Below are 16808 nucleotides of genomic sequence, written 5' to 3' on the forward strand. Positions count from 1 at the left end.
GATTTAGTTCCTTATTTCCTCAAATAAAAGAGTATCTTGTTGAAAAAGGTGAGATTGAAAATTTCCCTGAAATTGAAACATTGTTATGGCAGTGTAATTTGAACTTTCTGTGTAACATGATGGCTCACTTGAATAATTTGGATACGAAGCTTCAGGGAAGAGGTGAAATAATAAGCGAGCAATTACAGTCTATTCATGAATTTCAATTAAAGCTAAATCTCCTTGCGGAACAATTACAAAAGAATGATTTGACACATTTTGCAAAATTGAATAGTTTCCTAGAAAATAATAATGACTATGATTTCTCTGATGCAAAAGATTATCTCTATGTAAACTGGATCAAACATCTATCTCAAAAGGTTGAATCACTTTTCTCCGAATTTAAAAATTTGAAATTGATATTCGAATTTTTGCATGAACCATTTCAATTTGACTTAGGAAATTTCAGTAAGGAAATTACACTTTTTGTCTTTGGATAAGTGTAGATTTGAAGATGAGATGCTTACCCTGAAAAGTGTAGAACACGTAAAAGGTAAGCAAAAATGTTTTATCAGAGAGATGTGGCTCACTATTCCGATAAATGAGAGTGTTCCAAATTTAAAGATAGCAATTTCAAAATTATTTTCTGTTTGGATCCACATGGGTGTGTGAGTCAACATTTTCTACGGTAGATTTTCTCAGGTCTGGATACAGATCTCGGCTTACTGACATAAATTTAGAGGCAGAGCTAAGATGCTCATTGAGCATAGATATTAAGCCAAATTTCACGAAACTTGCTGATGAAAATCCCCATCAAATGTCGCACTGAAGGTTGGTTGAAATACAATTATTTTGATTAAACTAACATCTTCCTTCTTCTTTTTTTTTTTTGAATAGTGTGGTTAACGTAGTTTTCATAAGCCACAGATTGTGGCCACTATGAAAAATAAGTTGCTCACTCCTGGTTTAGAGTTTAATGGTTACCATACATGTATATAGACTAAATTCGTCATAGCAAAATGCATCTGGCATAATGTATCCATGTTAACTTACTTGTTTAAAAAAAAAAGTGTAATGTTCAAGGAGTTGCAAAAGAGGGGAATTTTCAAACTATTTTGTTTTTACTGTTGTGTTTTTTTTTGGGGAGTGGGTATCTTGTTTTTTCTAGTTTTATTATTAAACTTATAATGATGTTTGTCACTTTGACCTCTAATTCAGTTTGTTTGTTTGCTTGTTGAATTTCGCGCAAAACTACACAAGGGCTATCTGCTCTAGCTGTCCCTAATTTAACAGTGTAAGACTAGATGGAAAGAAGCTAGTCAAAACAAATCAAACTAAACCAGCTTGTCCATCCAACTAATAGCGTTTTTGCTTGATCATCAGTGGTTTCAGACCAGAAGTATTATCTGCGCCTCTCTTCATTTCTGCCACATCAAGTTTTGTGTGTTTATTTCTGTTGTATCAGGCCATGTGATACGTATAATACAGCCACGATTCTTTCTTTACGATTAACCACACGAGATGCTTGTGAGAAGTATGTTTTCATGTCTTGAACATCTGAACAAAAAATACCTGGCTCGGCATGGCCACCTGGTTAGGGCGCCCGACTCCCAATCTGAGGGTCGCTGGTTCGAATCCCCGTCACACCAAACATGCTCGTCTTTTCACTTATTGGGCGTCATAATGTGATGGTGAATCCCACTATTCGTTGGTAAAAGAGTAGCCCAAGAGTTGGCGGTGGGTAGTGATGACTAGCTGCCTTCCCTCTAGTCTTCACTGCTAAATTAGCGCAGATAGCCCTCGAGTAGTTTTGCGCGACATCCAAAACAAACAAACAAACAAGAATATGCGAAAGTAAGAAATTGTTTTTATAACAAACAAACATTAGATTAAAATATTTTAAAAAATTAAAACCGTGACACTTTCTTCCCTCAGACACTCTGCCGAGTATCATCAACCAACTAATCGGGTCAACAAGTATTTGGCCCAGGCCATTGAAGCCAGAAGTGTGGACATGGAAAAAGCCACATACGTAAATGTTGTCACGCTCTGTTTCAAGGACAAACAAAAGGAAATGCAGGTACAATCTATTCTTCTATATTATTCTATTCTATATTTAGTTTCTGAAATCAAAGTGCCAAAAAGCGACACTTAAATTTTACAACATATTCTTGAAATCTGGGAAACAATATCGAAAATAATATATTTATTTGAAATACGTCTCTGTATTAGTGTTATTTTCTCATTCTATGTTATAATTGGCCAAGAAATATTTCAAATCGATCTGTATAGTAATGTTATTTTCTCATTCTATGTTATAATTGGTCAAGAAATATTTCAAATCGATCTCTGTAGTAACGTTATTTTCTCATTCTCTGTTATAATTGATTTGCACAACAAAAGACTTTGTTTTCTTTAAATCGGTTTATTTGTAAAGATATTTACAGAACTGCTTCATCTCCACAGCTCTTTCTAAGCACCATCTCATAGCTAACAGAAAAGACAGAAATCACGCAAGAGCTTTGATTTATTTCTTGCAGGTTGTGGTTTGACAGATACTGGACAACAGTGCTGGTTCTCAAACGGTTACTGTTGTAACTTTGAGAAATTCATTTGCGTATGATTTGGAAAAACAAAACCAAAACAATAAATGAAAATAAAGGCTGTATTGTGTAGTTTCTGAGTTAATGGTACTTCATTTACTGCTATGCTTTTAAAGAAACAATTAAATTTATTTGTAACGATTTCATGAATCCCTACTTTCCTTTGCGGTGTGGATAAGTGGTAAGTTTTGTTTGTTTCCGAGGAAAGCCACATTAGGCTACCTGCTGTGTTTATTTTATGGGAATCGCGTCCAGGATTTTAGCGTTGTAAAGCCTTAACTTTACCGCTGTTCTACCGGCAAACCTGGTGATAAGTATGCCGGGGTGCGAATCGAAAGGTCCTAGGTTTGAAACAATCCATATGAACATGCTTTGCTCTTTCAGCTGTGAACGTATTATAAGAGTGACAGTCGATATCGCTACTTAATCTAAATAACCAGAAAACCCTTTTGACGGCTGGTGCTGTTAATTTTCTTCCCTTTTGTAAGTAACTTAAAACTGGGAAAGAACAACCTTTGAACTTCAGTTTCTGACCCACCATTTAGCCCATGTAGGCTCTAGTGGAAAATTACAGTTTCTTAAATTTTTAAATAAATGTTTTTACTATTTTATTTATGCGTATAAGTGTACGTGAGTAATCATAAACAAGTTTATTGTTTATTTGTTTGTTTGTTTTTAGTTCCACGAAGAGAAAGATCATGGTTTTGGAAACAGCGTGACCTCCTGCATAGCTGTGTTGTTATGTTTGGGATGCATCCAAGCTATTGTATTACCTAGGTACGTTTAGTGTAAGGCTGTAGAATGAAATAAAACAGCAACTAAGTTCCTGTTTAGTGTATATACATATTATAACGTTAAACATGGGGAATTTCTAGTCTGGAAGCTTAATAAACATGACCCCTCTAGTGGCATTGAGTAACACTGTTTTATAGGAAGTTCTAAATCTAAGATTTCTTATAAATTCAGAGATTTAGATATGTGTGATCGGCATAGCAAAGATATTCCACAGTGTATTACAAACCAATGAGCAAAGACCAATGAAACTACGACATTCAGACTTTAAAGTTAATAGTTAACACTCGTGTAACCACTCGTGTTCATTAAAACTAAAGTTTGTACTTTTCCAGACTACAAACTAAGTATTACCCTACTTTAACTTAACTGATGTTGATTAGGTTAAGCTTTTATTTTTTTTCTCGGTAGTTATATAACATTGTCGTATAATTTAGTTTCAAACGTTATTAGTTGCATTTCCCATTTATGAAATATTTTCACTTAAACGCTAGAAAATAAAATTATCTCGAAAATTAATAACTATAAGTAGGCGTTTTTTATTATTTAATTCTAAATTGCATTGAAAAGAATAAAGAAAGGCATAAGAATTTATTGTAATTTGCGTGATTAGGTATATCGATAATTCTACCTCACGAGGCTCAGTGGTGAATGTGAGATTTTAAAAAGTAATAATTCGGTTTTTCGATACCTGCAGTGGACCATCTTGAATTATAGTTTCATGAAGCAACCATATGTAGCAGAAATTCCAAATTATTAAAATTACTGATTGGTTGTTTTGTTCTTAGGTACAAATCAATCAATCAATAATACCAATCATTTGAGCCTTCTGTCATCTATGAATGCCTTATGAAACTATAATTTAAGAAAAACGCCAGAAATTTTTATTGGAAATAAAAAATTTAAATAGAATGTAACTTTGAATAAATATATATGTGTGTAAGAACATAATTTGTATCATAAAAAATCTAAAAGAAAGTCTATGATGTTTTTATTATATCAAAGTTAGCAAAACTATTTTATTGAAATTCAAAATATCGTTCAGTTCAAGTTTGGAAGATGTGCTGGATGCGTTAAAGAATATTTATTTTACGATGAAAGAATGTTAGTAAGTATAAGAACGTGGGTGTACAAACAGATTCAGTCTACGTGAACACATATAAAACTATCTGATATATTTTTGTCGTGCACGCAAATATCTCGCACGTCAATGTTGATAGCATCGATTTAGCTTAACTGCATAGCTATGTCCATTTCACGCTACCACAAAAACAAGAGTTTGCGTACTTTGGGTCCAAGAATACATTATAAGAACGACAGTTGAATCTTGCACATCGATTGGAGTAGCCCCCACAGTGACACAGCGGCATGTATGCGAACTTACAAAGCTAGAAACCATATTTCGATATCCGTAGTTGTTAGAGCACAGATAAACCATTGTGTAGCTTTGTGCCTAATTACAAATAAAACAAACAATGATTAGAGTAGATCAAGGGTCAGTGGCGAGTGGTGTTGCCACGTGCTTTTCCTCTAGCCTTTCACTTTAAAATTCTGGAAAATTAATTTTTTGAAAAGTTCGAACAACAACAGAATATTCTACTTAAAGTTCTACATAAAAAAAATACATATATAATTTGTAAATGTTGCAAGTGTATCGAATTATCCGCTCTAATGAAACTGTTACTCACAAAAAAAAAAGTTGTTAGGCCTTTGTAAACTTTTTCTTTGATTTGAATAATATAATAATCCTTTATCGTTCTCAAGCTTAATAGCAATGGATCACGAGGCTTAACTTCATATTATTTTACCACAATGATTAGGCTATCAATTATTGTATCATGAAGGTATTTTTCGTGCCACAGTGGAAGGTCTGCAAACTTAGAACGTTAGAAATCGGATCTCGATAACCGTTGTGAGCAGAGCACAGATAACCTATTGTGTAGCTTTGCGCTTAACTACAAACAAATACTTTTTATCATTTGGAGCAATTTGAATACACAGATAGGAAGCAACAGTGATATGTGGTTAGCAAAGGCAAGAAACTAATATAACCATAGAACCTAAAATATCTTCATCCAGTTTATACATTCATATCATAAGCCTGGCTCGACATGGCCAGGTGGGTTAAGGCGTTCAACTCGTAATATGAGGGTCGCGGGTTCGAATCCCCTTTACACCAAATGTGCTCGCACTTTCAGCATTGGGATGTTATAATGATACGATCAATCCCACTATTCATTGGTAAAAGAGTAGCCCAAGAGTTGGCGGTGGTGGTGGTGATGACTAGTTGCCTTTTCTCTAGTCTTACACTACTAAATTACGGACGACTAGCGCAGATGGCCCTCGTGTAGGTTTGCGCGAAATTCAAAACAAAACAAACAAACAAAATCGTAAGTCTAGCCGGACTGTAAAACTAAGGCTTCGTGAGTCGCGCCCCGTTACTACAAAAAAGAAAGAAAAGAAGCCCGTACTTTTGAGTCTTGAATGAATAATTATTAGAGTGACAGTCATAGCCCTCTATACCATTAGTGTGGCTCAAAAGTTGGCGGTGTGAAGCATAAATTAGCTATCTTACTTATAGTCTATCATCTGAGAAAGTACTCGAATAGCTTTGCAAGAAATTCAAAAAAAGTAAACGAAATCGTCATTACAAATGATCTGTTTGAGCCCTAAGCAAAGATAATACACACGGATTTCTTAAGATTACTATATAACACTGTTGATTAAATAGTGACTTTCCAATGCCATGAGGAGCATCATTGACTAAGCCATTCTAAAGCCAGAAATAAACAAATAAAATCTTTCACGTGAAACTCGACCAGACAACCGAAAAATGAATCAAATTAGTAAGTGTTTCAAACTTTAAAAAAAAAATGATTAATTACTAATACTTTGTCAAAGAAACAAACGTAATCTCATCCAACACAAATGTTGAGGCAAAAGCACATTTTGAAATACTTGACACGGAGAAAGGAATGTGAAATTCAGTGCACATTTCACACTCTGTACGCTGTAAAAGTGACTTCTCAATTGTAAAAAATGTGTAGGTCTGAGAGATAAAGTTTTGAAGAGAAAACCGCAAAATAAATGTTGAAAACTAATTTTTCTCTCTCAATCTGACACCAAACTGAATCCGTTTCGACCAAGTTAATCTAACTTAACAACTTAAGGTCGTTAATAATAATTTGTTGTAAGCTATTGCAACTGTCTATTGATACCTAAATTTTGTAGCCTAATCATCTAAGCTAATTTTTTACTGGTGCCAAAGGAATGTCTAAATCAAATGTTTCTAATACTGTAAACCATAAAAAATTCACTTTGCACTAATGTCTTTTATGGGATTACACTGAAAACAACTCAAAAGTTTTCCCATAAGCTAACCCTAAAAAGTGACTAATTGTTAATACACGATCTTCATAAATAATCTTAGAAAAAAATCTGATAGGCTGTTTGTATAGTACTTGCAGCCGATATTGTCTTTAATGCGATGAACGAGAGACGATACAGTTTCTCTTCATCAATTAAATATTAGCTTAAATTTTCGGTCCAGCATGGTCAGGTGGTTAAAGAACTCGACTCGTAATCTGAGAGTCGCGGGTTCAAATCCCATTCACCCCACATGCTCGCCCTTTCAGCCGTGGGGGTGTCAAAATATTATGGTCAATCCCACTATTTGTATGTAAAAGAGTAGTCCAAGGGTTGGCGGTGGGTGGTGATGACAAGCTGTCTTCCCTCTAGTCTTACGCTGCTAAATTAGAAACGGCTAGCGCAAATATCCCTGGAGTAGCTTTGCGCGAAATTCCAAAACAAACAAACAAATATAAGCGTTCCAACGAAGTAGAATAAAATGTATGCAGAAATAAGAGAAAAGATTTTTTTATTATCCAAACCTGGAAATATGTAGTGGACTGACACACATTTTCAATCATTTAAAGCTGTTTTTTTTCTGTTTGTGCAGTAAAAAAACAACCAAAAATATTAATTTTTTTTTTTAAATTTAATTATAACAGTTTGTCTTTTGGTACTTTCTAGAACTATCGTGCTAGTTGTACTGTTTTTAACTGCATTTATATGGATGACTGTTACGCTTGGCATGGTGTTCGCTGCAAAATCTAAGGTAAGGCATTTTATATTAACGTTTAACAGCTTCTGACTTTTTTTTATAGCCTAAAATTTCATAATTCTAAATAAACTTAGCAGTATCAGGTTCACTAATAGCGAGTGTCAGTTTAAATGGAGTTAGGAATTTTTGTTGTATATAATCATTCTTTTTAAACGTATTTGGTATCAACATTGATGCGTGTCTTCTATAAAAGAATTTTGAAAGTTACAATGAGCTTTCTAGCATAAGAAACTTTTGTAGGCTTGTAAAGCGTTCTCAACAGGAACTGTTCTTATTGAAAATCAGTAAGTAATACTTCTCAAAACAAAAGATTAAATATTCATTCTGACAGTTTTGTATTTATTTTCTCGTGGTTAAAAAGAAACCACGTTCCTTTTATAAACATAATTAATCTTTAGGGACTTCCTGCACGTGAAGTGGTGTTTTTATTTAGGGACATTAAGAAACTAATGACAAGAGAAAAAATTTCTAAACTGTGATGTCATGAAGTCCAGCAGGAGTTACTAAAATGAAAACGTAATTAAACAGCAGGTTGTTAGAATATTTGTATCATAAACTGACACGAAGGTGCCAAAATTATTTCACCATTTTGATGTCACGTGTTTCAAATTTAGGCTACGCTGACTAAAAGTCTGTAACTTAGCTTACTTATTACAACCTGCGTTTTAACTTTTTTTGCGTGATTGACAACGTTTCGAAAATATTTTGTCTACGCGATGTATATCATGCAGTATTTCCAGTAAAAAGTTTATTCAATTCAGGTTATTAAGAATGGAACATTTAGGGTTCAATGTTTTAATAAATACAGTTTATCCTACACGTTATTTTTGGTTTTAATGCTATGTTTATTTTGTAGCGTGAGTCACTTTGATCCCATGCTTCTGTACTATGGTTTACTTTCATTATTATTATTATTATGTGTATGTAACGGTTCATTTAATTTATTATTGTGCATTATCCTAACTATTTAGGCCCGGCATAGCCAGGTGGTTAAAACACTCAACGCGTAATCGGAAGGTCGCAGGTTCGAATCTCCGTCACATCAAACATGCTAGTCCTTTCAACCGTGGGGGCGTTATAATGTGACGCTCAATCCCATTATTCGTTGGTAAAAGATTAGTCCAAGAGTTGGCGGTGGGTGGTGATGAGTAGCTGCCTTTCCTCTTGTCTTACACTGCTAAATTAGGAACGGCTAGCGCAGATAGCCCTCGTGTATCTTTGCGCGAAATTCAAAATAACCTTAAATATTTGATTTAATTTTCGTGTGAAAGAACCGCACTGAAATCTATGTCTCTTTCCTCTAATGGCTCAGTCTAAAGGCTTTTAACACAAAAACAGTTTCGATACTCGTGGGAGGACACAGCACAGAACCCACTGTGTAGCTTTGTGCTAAACAACAAATAAAAAAACAACTTAAAACTATATATAAAAATCAACTTTTTTATTGTTTATGTTTTAAAATGTGCAGGAGCAATAACAACTAAAACCATTTATTTATAGTTCAGACTTACAATTACCCACATTTCCTTATAGTTCAGACTTACAATTACCCACATTTTCTTATAGTTCAGACTTACAATTACCCGCATTTTCTGATAGTTCAGACTTACAATTACCCACATTTCCTCATAGTTTAGACTTACAATTACCCACATTTCCTTATAGTTCAGACTTACAATTACCCACATTTCCTTATAGTTCAGACTTACAATTACCCACATTTTCTTATAGTTCAGACTTACAATTACCCGCATTTTCTGATAGTTCAGACTTACAATTACCCACATTTCCTCATAGTTCAGACTTACAATTTCCCACATTTCCTTATAGTTCAGACCTACAGTTACTCAGCTAAAGGTGTTCAACTTTTATGTTTACAGGTGATAACGTGGGACATTAGGAAATCTTTTATTTCCAGGCTAACCGCTACTGTCTTCGCCGTCATCTTGTTATACGCTGTTGCTCAAGGAAACGTGGTAAGTAGCGTATAAAAATACAACTCTTCTCGCATGCATAGGTTTGAGAAAACAAATTTAGTAAATTATGTTTCGATTAATGCTAGGCAATGTTACCTTGAATTTAGTGTAGTAATGGAAAGCAACAGGCTGATGTGTCAGTGTTGATGCTTATGTTAGTCCTTAATCCGTTGGTGTATTTAGGTTCTATAGCGTAAAAAAATCGATTCGTTATTTCCATTAACTTTAAGGAAGAAAATTACGTTTTTAAACTACTTTTATACATATACAGCACGTTGTTAGCACGTGGGACTGTGGTTTTGTTTTGAATTTCGCGCAAAGCTACATGAGGGTTATCTGCGTTAGCCATCCCTAATGTAGCAGTGTAAGACTAGAGGGAAGGCAGCTAGTCATCACCACCCACCGCCAACTCTTGGCCTATTCTTTTTCCAATGAATAGTGGGATTGACTACACATTATAACGCCCCAAGGCTGAAAGTGCGAGCATGTTTGATGCGACAAGTATGGGTTTGTGAATGGAAGGACCTGAGATTTCAGATATAACACCACTGAATATGTGTTATAAGTGTGTTTTAAGAGTGACAATCAATTCCGTTATTCAGTGTTCATGGCTGGATGCCTTCACCTTGGGCAGTAGTACAAAATTACACTTGAACAATAGAAGCTCATGAGGTTTCATGAAATATTCATTTTTTTCTGTATTGATTTTTATAAGGCTTATTTGTTTGTAATTAAGCACAAAGCTACACAGTGAACTACTTGTGCTCTGTCCACCACGGGTATCGATACCCGAGCTCTAGCGTTGTAAATACACGGCATTCCGCTGTGCCATTTGGGGGGAGAGCTTTTATGTGGCAGTAGTCAGTTAATCTGTATGCAGTTGATAAGATGAAAGTCGACTTTTTATACACTAATAGTTAACAATATATTTATATTTGGTTTTACCACCACATGTATAATTGCTGATAACACTGTTGAATATTTCCTTTAGAGCCAGATATCTCAGTGAATTCTCATGACAACTAAATAGCTGAAGCTATAAGAAACATCGTTTGAAAATCTGTTATTTTCAATTTTAGTAATAAAAACTAAAGTGACGTGTGTGGCATGCAAGTTAGTTGCACAATAACTTGTCCAAGGAAGTGCAAAGATAGTGAAAACCCTGTTACAAAAACTTTTCTGACAATAATGATTGGCCCGGCATGGCCAGGTGGTTAAGGCACTCGACTCGTAATTTGAGGGTCGCGGGTTTCAATCCCTGTCCCACCAAACATGCTCGGCTGAAAGGGGGTTATATTGGGACGGTCAATCCTACTATTCGTTGGTAAAAGAGTAGCCAAAGAGTTGGGGGTGGGTAATGATTACTAGTTGCCTTCCCTCTTGTCTTACACTGCTAAATTAGGGACGGTTAGCGCAGATAGCCCTCGAGTAGCTTTGCGCGAAATTCAAAACAAACCAAACGAACCAATAATGATTACTCGATAAACAGTTCTGAACTTGAAATTTGTTTCATATTTTTATCAAATACATTTAAACAAAATTACATGCGTTAGCAAATTGATTCTATTCTTAAGGTGATTTTTTTTTTTCTGAAAACATTTTACTTTTAGTAACATTATTGGTGGTTTCTCTTTTTCTTTACATTTGTCGGAGGAGAATATTTTTTAAAAAGTATGTGTTTAAGCATATTTTAAAACAGTTAGAGCTCTTAAACGTTTGGAACGCTTTTTCCAAGTAATTTAATTATGGTAGGTTTACAGTAAATATTCTTTGTCGCTACCACTTTAAGAAAAAAATGTTAAATTTTTATCCAAAATTAAATGTATTTTGAAATGAGAAATACTCATAGAAACCAACTGAAATCATATTTCATACGCCAACAGAACTTTGAGTCGTGAGTAAATAAACTGCTTGTTGTTTGTCTGTTTTAAATCCAAGAACCAAAAATTAAATAGTGTTGCTAGCTTTATACAGTAAGGAAAATGTATGTTTCCTATTTGTTCAAATGTACGTCCCAGATCCCGCTATAAAATACAATATAACTATACATTAAGAGAACAGTTTTTTTTAATCAATAATCTAAACCCGCTCAACTTTTTTTAGTGTTATAGTTGAATATTTACGGAAAAAATTAAACTATTGTTTTTGGTTTGTTTGTTGCTGGTTTTTATGGATTTTTTCAGTACTCGTGTGTTGCTGAGCCTGTTTGTGTTGAAACCACATCAAATGTCACACAAGCTCCACTTTATACTGACCATCAGTCATGTCCACTACCCCAGTACATTGTCATCAGCTGCTGTCTTGCTTTCCTTCCCATAGCTGTGTTTCTTAAACTATCCATTCTCCTCAAGGGGGCGCTGCTATTACCTATGGCTATAATATACTGTCTGATTACTGAATTAACACATGCTCCACTGTTTGACTGTTACGATGTACGATTAAGGTTAGTGAAAATATGGCGGAGGAAATTCTTGAAATGTTTTTATTGATTGCTTGTAGAGTTTATTACATATAAAACAAATCTAGTAACTCAAATCTTTCACTGAATATTTTATTGTCTTATTGGATATAATAACTCATTCCTAAAGGTCTGGTAACAAAGGTGTATAATAAACAAAAACATATTAAGAGAATTACTGTTTGTTTGTATGAATTTTAAATGCTGGTTGGTAACAGATTTGATCTTTGTACCATAAAGTATACTGGTTGGTAGAACTGTAACCTCATAAAAGGTTCAAACTGTATGGAGCACAAGAATGGTATTTGCACAGAAGTTTAAAATCCATATTAATTTAAATGGAAACTAGTTTCAACATTTCAGATGTCCTCTTCACTCCAATGCCATTAAAAGTTTCCTATCGTTAAGAAAAGTTTACAGTCTGATATAAAGAGTAGAACGTCTGTATAGTTTCCTGCTGTGTCTGCGAAAAAGTTTACGTTGATTAATATGTAAATAATGCTATTTCGCTAAATGTAAGACAGTCTAGTCGTAAAATAAGGTGGGAATTAGCCACGTTTTGTAACTATAAATTATGTTAAAAGAAGAATTCTAAAAAGTTTGTTCATTCGCGCCCCTCGGATTACGAGTCGAATGCCTTAACCTTCTAGCCATATTGGGCCAACATAAAAACTACCAACTCTTAAAACTGACAAGAAAAACAAGTCCAGCAACTTTTACCTTTGGTATGTGTAAAATTAAGTGACAAAAGTGTACTGTAATGTTCAACCTTGATATCAATTAGAAATCTCTCTGAACATTCAGTTTTGTCCTTGTCAGAACTAAATAGAGAACAACTGACGGAAAAGACAAAAAGTCATTTTTGAGGCACCATGTTCCTGTAAACAGGCCTACAATAGAGGAATTGGAGAAATTTTGTGGAGAAAATAATATATCAAAGACTGCACAAGAATGGTGAAAACGCATAATGCTGCCCTGACAGAACAAGTCATGTTGACTGAGCAATACAATAGACTAGGACAATTAGGGACACAATGACTCAGGTAAATTCTCGAAACATGGAAGAACAGAACTTCATTCTTCACAGACACGATGAAACCGTTACTGAATAGAAACTCGGGCCGTGAGATCGGCAGTTTGTAGCTGTCGTTCGTTGAATTATAATTCGTTCCACCACCTACGTCACAAGAACTACCAGCCAATCATGTCAAGTCCACTTCGATGCTTCCGGATATCAAATTGTAGTCCTGCAAGAAACAACACCTTCTGCACAGCTTTCCGCAAATATAATTTCAAAAATTAGAATCCACGAAATAAAAATTGATAAAAACAAAACAAAACTTTCCCATGCGCAGTGTTGAAACGGAACAATTATTCATGAACACCCCCTGTTGGGAAGATAAGGCAATTATTTATCACGTCGCTTTTTTTTTCGTTCAGAAAAAATCCTGCCACGTTTAATTTTTGTTGTTGTTTTATTTTTCATTTTTTTCAATGTAGGTTTACCTGAAGACAAAAAACAGAAAACTTTTGGAATGTTAAGCACATTTTAAGCATAACAAAATGTGACCATATTTCAATGAAAATTATTCATTTATATAAAATTAGGCACGACGTTTTGTGTTATTGGAAAACGAATGCTATGATTAATGTGACCTGAGCATCAAAAAATAATATATACAAAGCGCACTTTATATATGTAAAAACGGCTCATTTGGGTTGAGAAAATTTTTTTACGTAAAATATTTTCTCAACCCAAACGAGCCGTTTTTACACATTTTTTTTCTCTACAAGTGGGTTTTCTCGACATCACTGAAAGCGCACTTTAGAATAAAATCCACGAATATTTATTGAATTTACAATTTTAACAAATATATCAACTACCAAAACGTAAATTATGCAACTGTTACGAGCAATAATAATTATCTTGGATTTAATAAGGTCGTTGTTGGGCTCTAGACTTATGAAAAACGTGAAGACGGCCCGGCATGGCCAGGTGGGTTAAGGCGTTTGACTCGTAATCTGAGGGTCGTGGGTTCGAATTCCCATCGCACCAAACATGCTCGCCCTTTCAGCCTTGGGAGTGATATAATGTGACGGTCAATCCCAGTATTCGTTGGTTAAAGAGTAGCCCAAGAGCTGGCGGTGGGTGGTGATGACTAGCTGCCTTCCCTCTAGTCTTGCACTGCAATATTAGGGACGGCTAAAGCAGATAGCCCTCGTGTAGCTTTGCGCGAAATTCAGAAACAAACAAACAAACAAAAAACGTGAACGATTTTGATAATAGAATACGCATCTTCTGCCTGGATTAACATCACACAAAAACAATTACACAAACTACAAAGAATACAAAATTCAATCTTAACTTCATCCTATAAAGTACCACGTAGTACTTCATTCACATTAATCCACAAACATAAAAACAATATCTGTAAGACTCTTGTATAATACACTACATTATATTAATAAGAATTGGCATAAAAATGACTTAATGTGTGATATTGACAGAGGGCCCGGCATGGCCTAGCGCGTAAGGCGTGCGACTCGTAATCCGACTCGTAAACATGCTCGCCCTCCCAGCCGTGGGGGTGTATAATGTGACGGTCAATCCCACTATTCGTTGGTAAAAGAGTAGCCCAAGAGTTGGCGGTGGGTGGTGATGACTAGCTACCTTCCCTCTAGTCTTACACTGCTAAATTAGGGACGGCTAGCACAGATAGCCCTCGAGTAGCTTTGTGCGAAATTCCCAAACAAAAAAAAGATATTGACAGATACTACGTACATGATGAACATAGTCCTAAGTACCTCTCTCCTATGAATATATATTTAATAAATATAAATTAAGCTGGCCACCATGCACTAAACCTTTAAAACGAGTATTATTATTATTATTTTTTTTTATGTTTTATATATATATGTATTTTTTATTTTATTTTTCTACGACTACTATTATTTTATTTTTCCGATAAATATATGAGGGAAAAGGGAAACAACTAAAAGTGGAAAAAAGAAAAAGAAGGGACATGCAATAAAAAAAAATAAAAATAAAATGGAATAGAAGTAAAATAATAATAATAATAAATGGATAAAGAGAAAAAAAGGACAAATCAAGACAATACGTGGACATTGCCCTGAAAAGGGCCAGAGTATGGCACAGAACTCCAGCCCTTTTCAGGCCATTTAAAATAAACTACTATTAAACTATTAAACTAGCTGATTAATACTTAAACAAACTAATTAACTAACTATTAAACTAATTAATAAATTAATTTTTTTTATTTCTTTCCTCTTCCTGCCACTCTTAACTAGGGCTTATTTTAAGGGTAGTTTAATAGTTTTACTTTGTAACTTCATTTTTTTAATATATCAAAATAAGACATCCCCCGAAAATAAGCCCTAGTGTCATATTTTGGAGTGAAAATTAATATAAGCCCTGTATTATTTTCGGAGAAACACGGTAGTAGCCGACATGAAAGCTACTGATGGAGGAAGAGGTCTTGTGCATCTGACCCTCCTGGGTATTTCACAATTTAACATACCCAAATACCTACAAAGAGGAAACGAACGATTTTGAGGTGTAATCTATGTAGATTAGCTGGAGAAAAATTAAAGTGATCCTAATAATTGTCGAATAACAACCGGATAATCTTACTATCAATGTGTGCAACAAATTAATGTGCTAAATAATTTTTATCATGTCACTTGAAAGAAAAATACTGTTAATAACTTAGTATTGATTCATAAATACTAATAAAAAGATATATCCATGACATTAAAAATATATGGAAACTAATCAGTTGTGAAAACTTGAAGAGATTACCTGGAAGTGTATGTTGAACAAATTGTAACTATACAGCACGTGTCTCTCTTCTCAGACCAGCCGTTCCGTTACATATATTTGGACTCGTGGCCATTGGTCAATTTTTACTGGCTCTGCTGGTGCAAGGCCGCCAGGTTGAATGGACAGCAAGGTTGGACTTTTTATGGAATGTGCAGGTAAACATTATCTCTAAAGCTCTTACTTTAACCTGTTGACTGCCAAGTATTTCAGCTGCTACAATACAATTCTAATGCTTCTTCATTTTGTAACTTTTTTGTGACGCCATTTTGGATCGAAAGTGAAACAATTTGTAAGTAGGTCAAATGAATGTATGGTGCTGACATCTAGCTCTGAAGTTAAATAGTATTGTGAACGAATTAATTCGTCCATAGCACTGTGTTACCAATCGGCTTGGATGAGTTATACCGTCAACGGCACTGAACAGGTTAATACTTTAAAACTATTTTTTTTATTCTAATAATAACTTCCATCTTGATACAAAATGACACAAATGTCTTTTATTTTTTTAGACATACTCATATTTACACAGATTTGTGCAAACTATTAGGCTAATAATAAAACCAGTGTTTATTTTTGTAATTACCACAGAGCCGTTCCTCGCTGGTCCATCGGTAAGTCTATGCATTTACAACGCAGAAATTAGGGGTTCCATTATCCTCGCTGGACTCCGCAGAGAGCCCGATGTGGCTTTTTTAAAAAAATACACACGCCACAAAATCATCATACTCTCTTTAAATAATTTTAAAGTATAAAAATAGCAATTTACATTAATTTTATTTATTTTACCTTCTACTATTTTAACCTACAAAATTTAAACTAGTCACACTACATTTAAATTAAAGTAGAAAAGAACTGTAGCCATTTTGTAAAAAAAAAAATACTTCATTTAATTAGGCATTTGTTTCTTTTGTCGTAGTGTTTCTTTGCAAGAAATGTTTGGTTTTTTTTCAGTAACAATAATGTACAATAAATTGTGTTATCTGTAAACTCCTTAATCTTCTTAGAAGTGTATTATTGATCGATAACCTAACAGGAA

The 16808-nt window shown here is 34.4% G+C and overlaps 1 pseudogene across 1 annotated transcript in view; it reads left to right on the forward strand.

The window, feature by feature from the left end:
• Positions 1–16808, forward strand: part of LOC143234276 (adenylate cyclase 1-like) — a 100933-nt pseudogene that overhangs the window by 73136 nt on the left and 10989 nt on the right. The window contains exons 9-14 of the transcript XR_013018574.1: positions 1915–2059; positions 3262–3359; positions 7407–7491; positions 9378–9473; positions 11657–11916; positions 15807–15927. The product of XR_013018574.1 is annotated as an adenylate cyclase 1-like (transcript). The remainder of the gene's footprint in view (positions 1–1914; positions 2060–3261; positions 3360–7406; positions 7492–9377; positions 9474–11656; positions 11917–15806; positions 15928–16808) is intronic.

Source organism: Tachypleus tridentatus, chromosome 12 (assembly GCF_004210375.1).
Source record: "Tachypleus tridentatus isolate NWPU-2018 chromosome 12, ASM421037v1, whole genome shotgun sequence".
In the NCBI taxonomy this organism is placed as follows: Eukaryota; Metazoa; Arthropoda; class Merostomata; order Xiphosura; family Limulidae; genus Tachypleus; species Tachypleus tridentatus.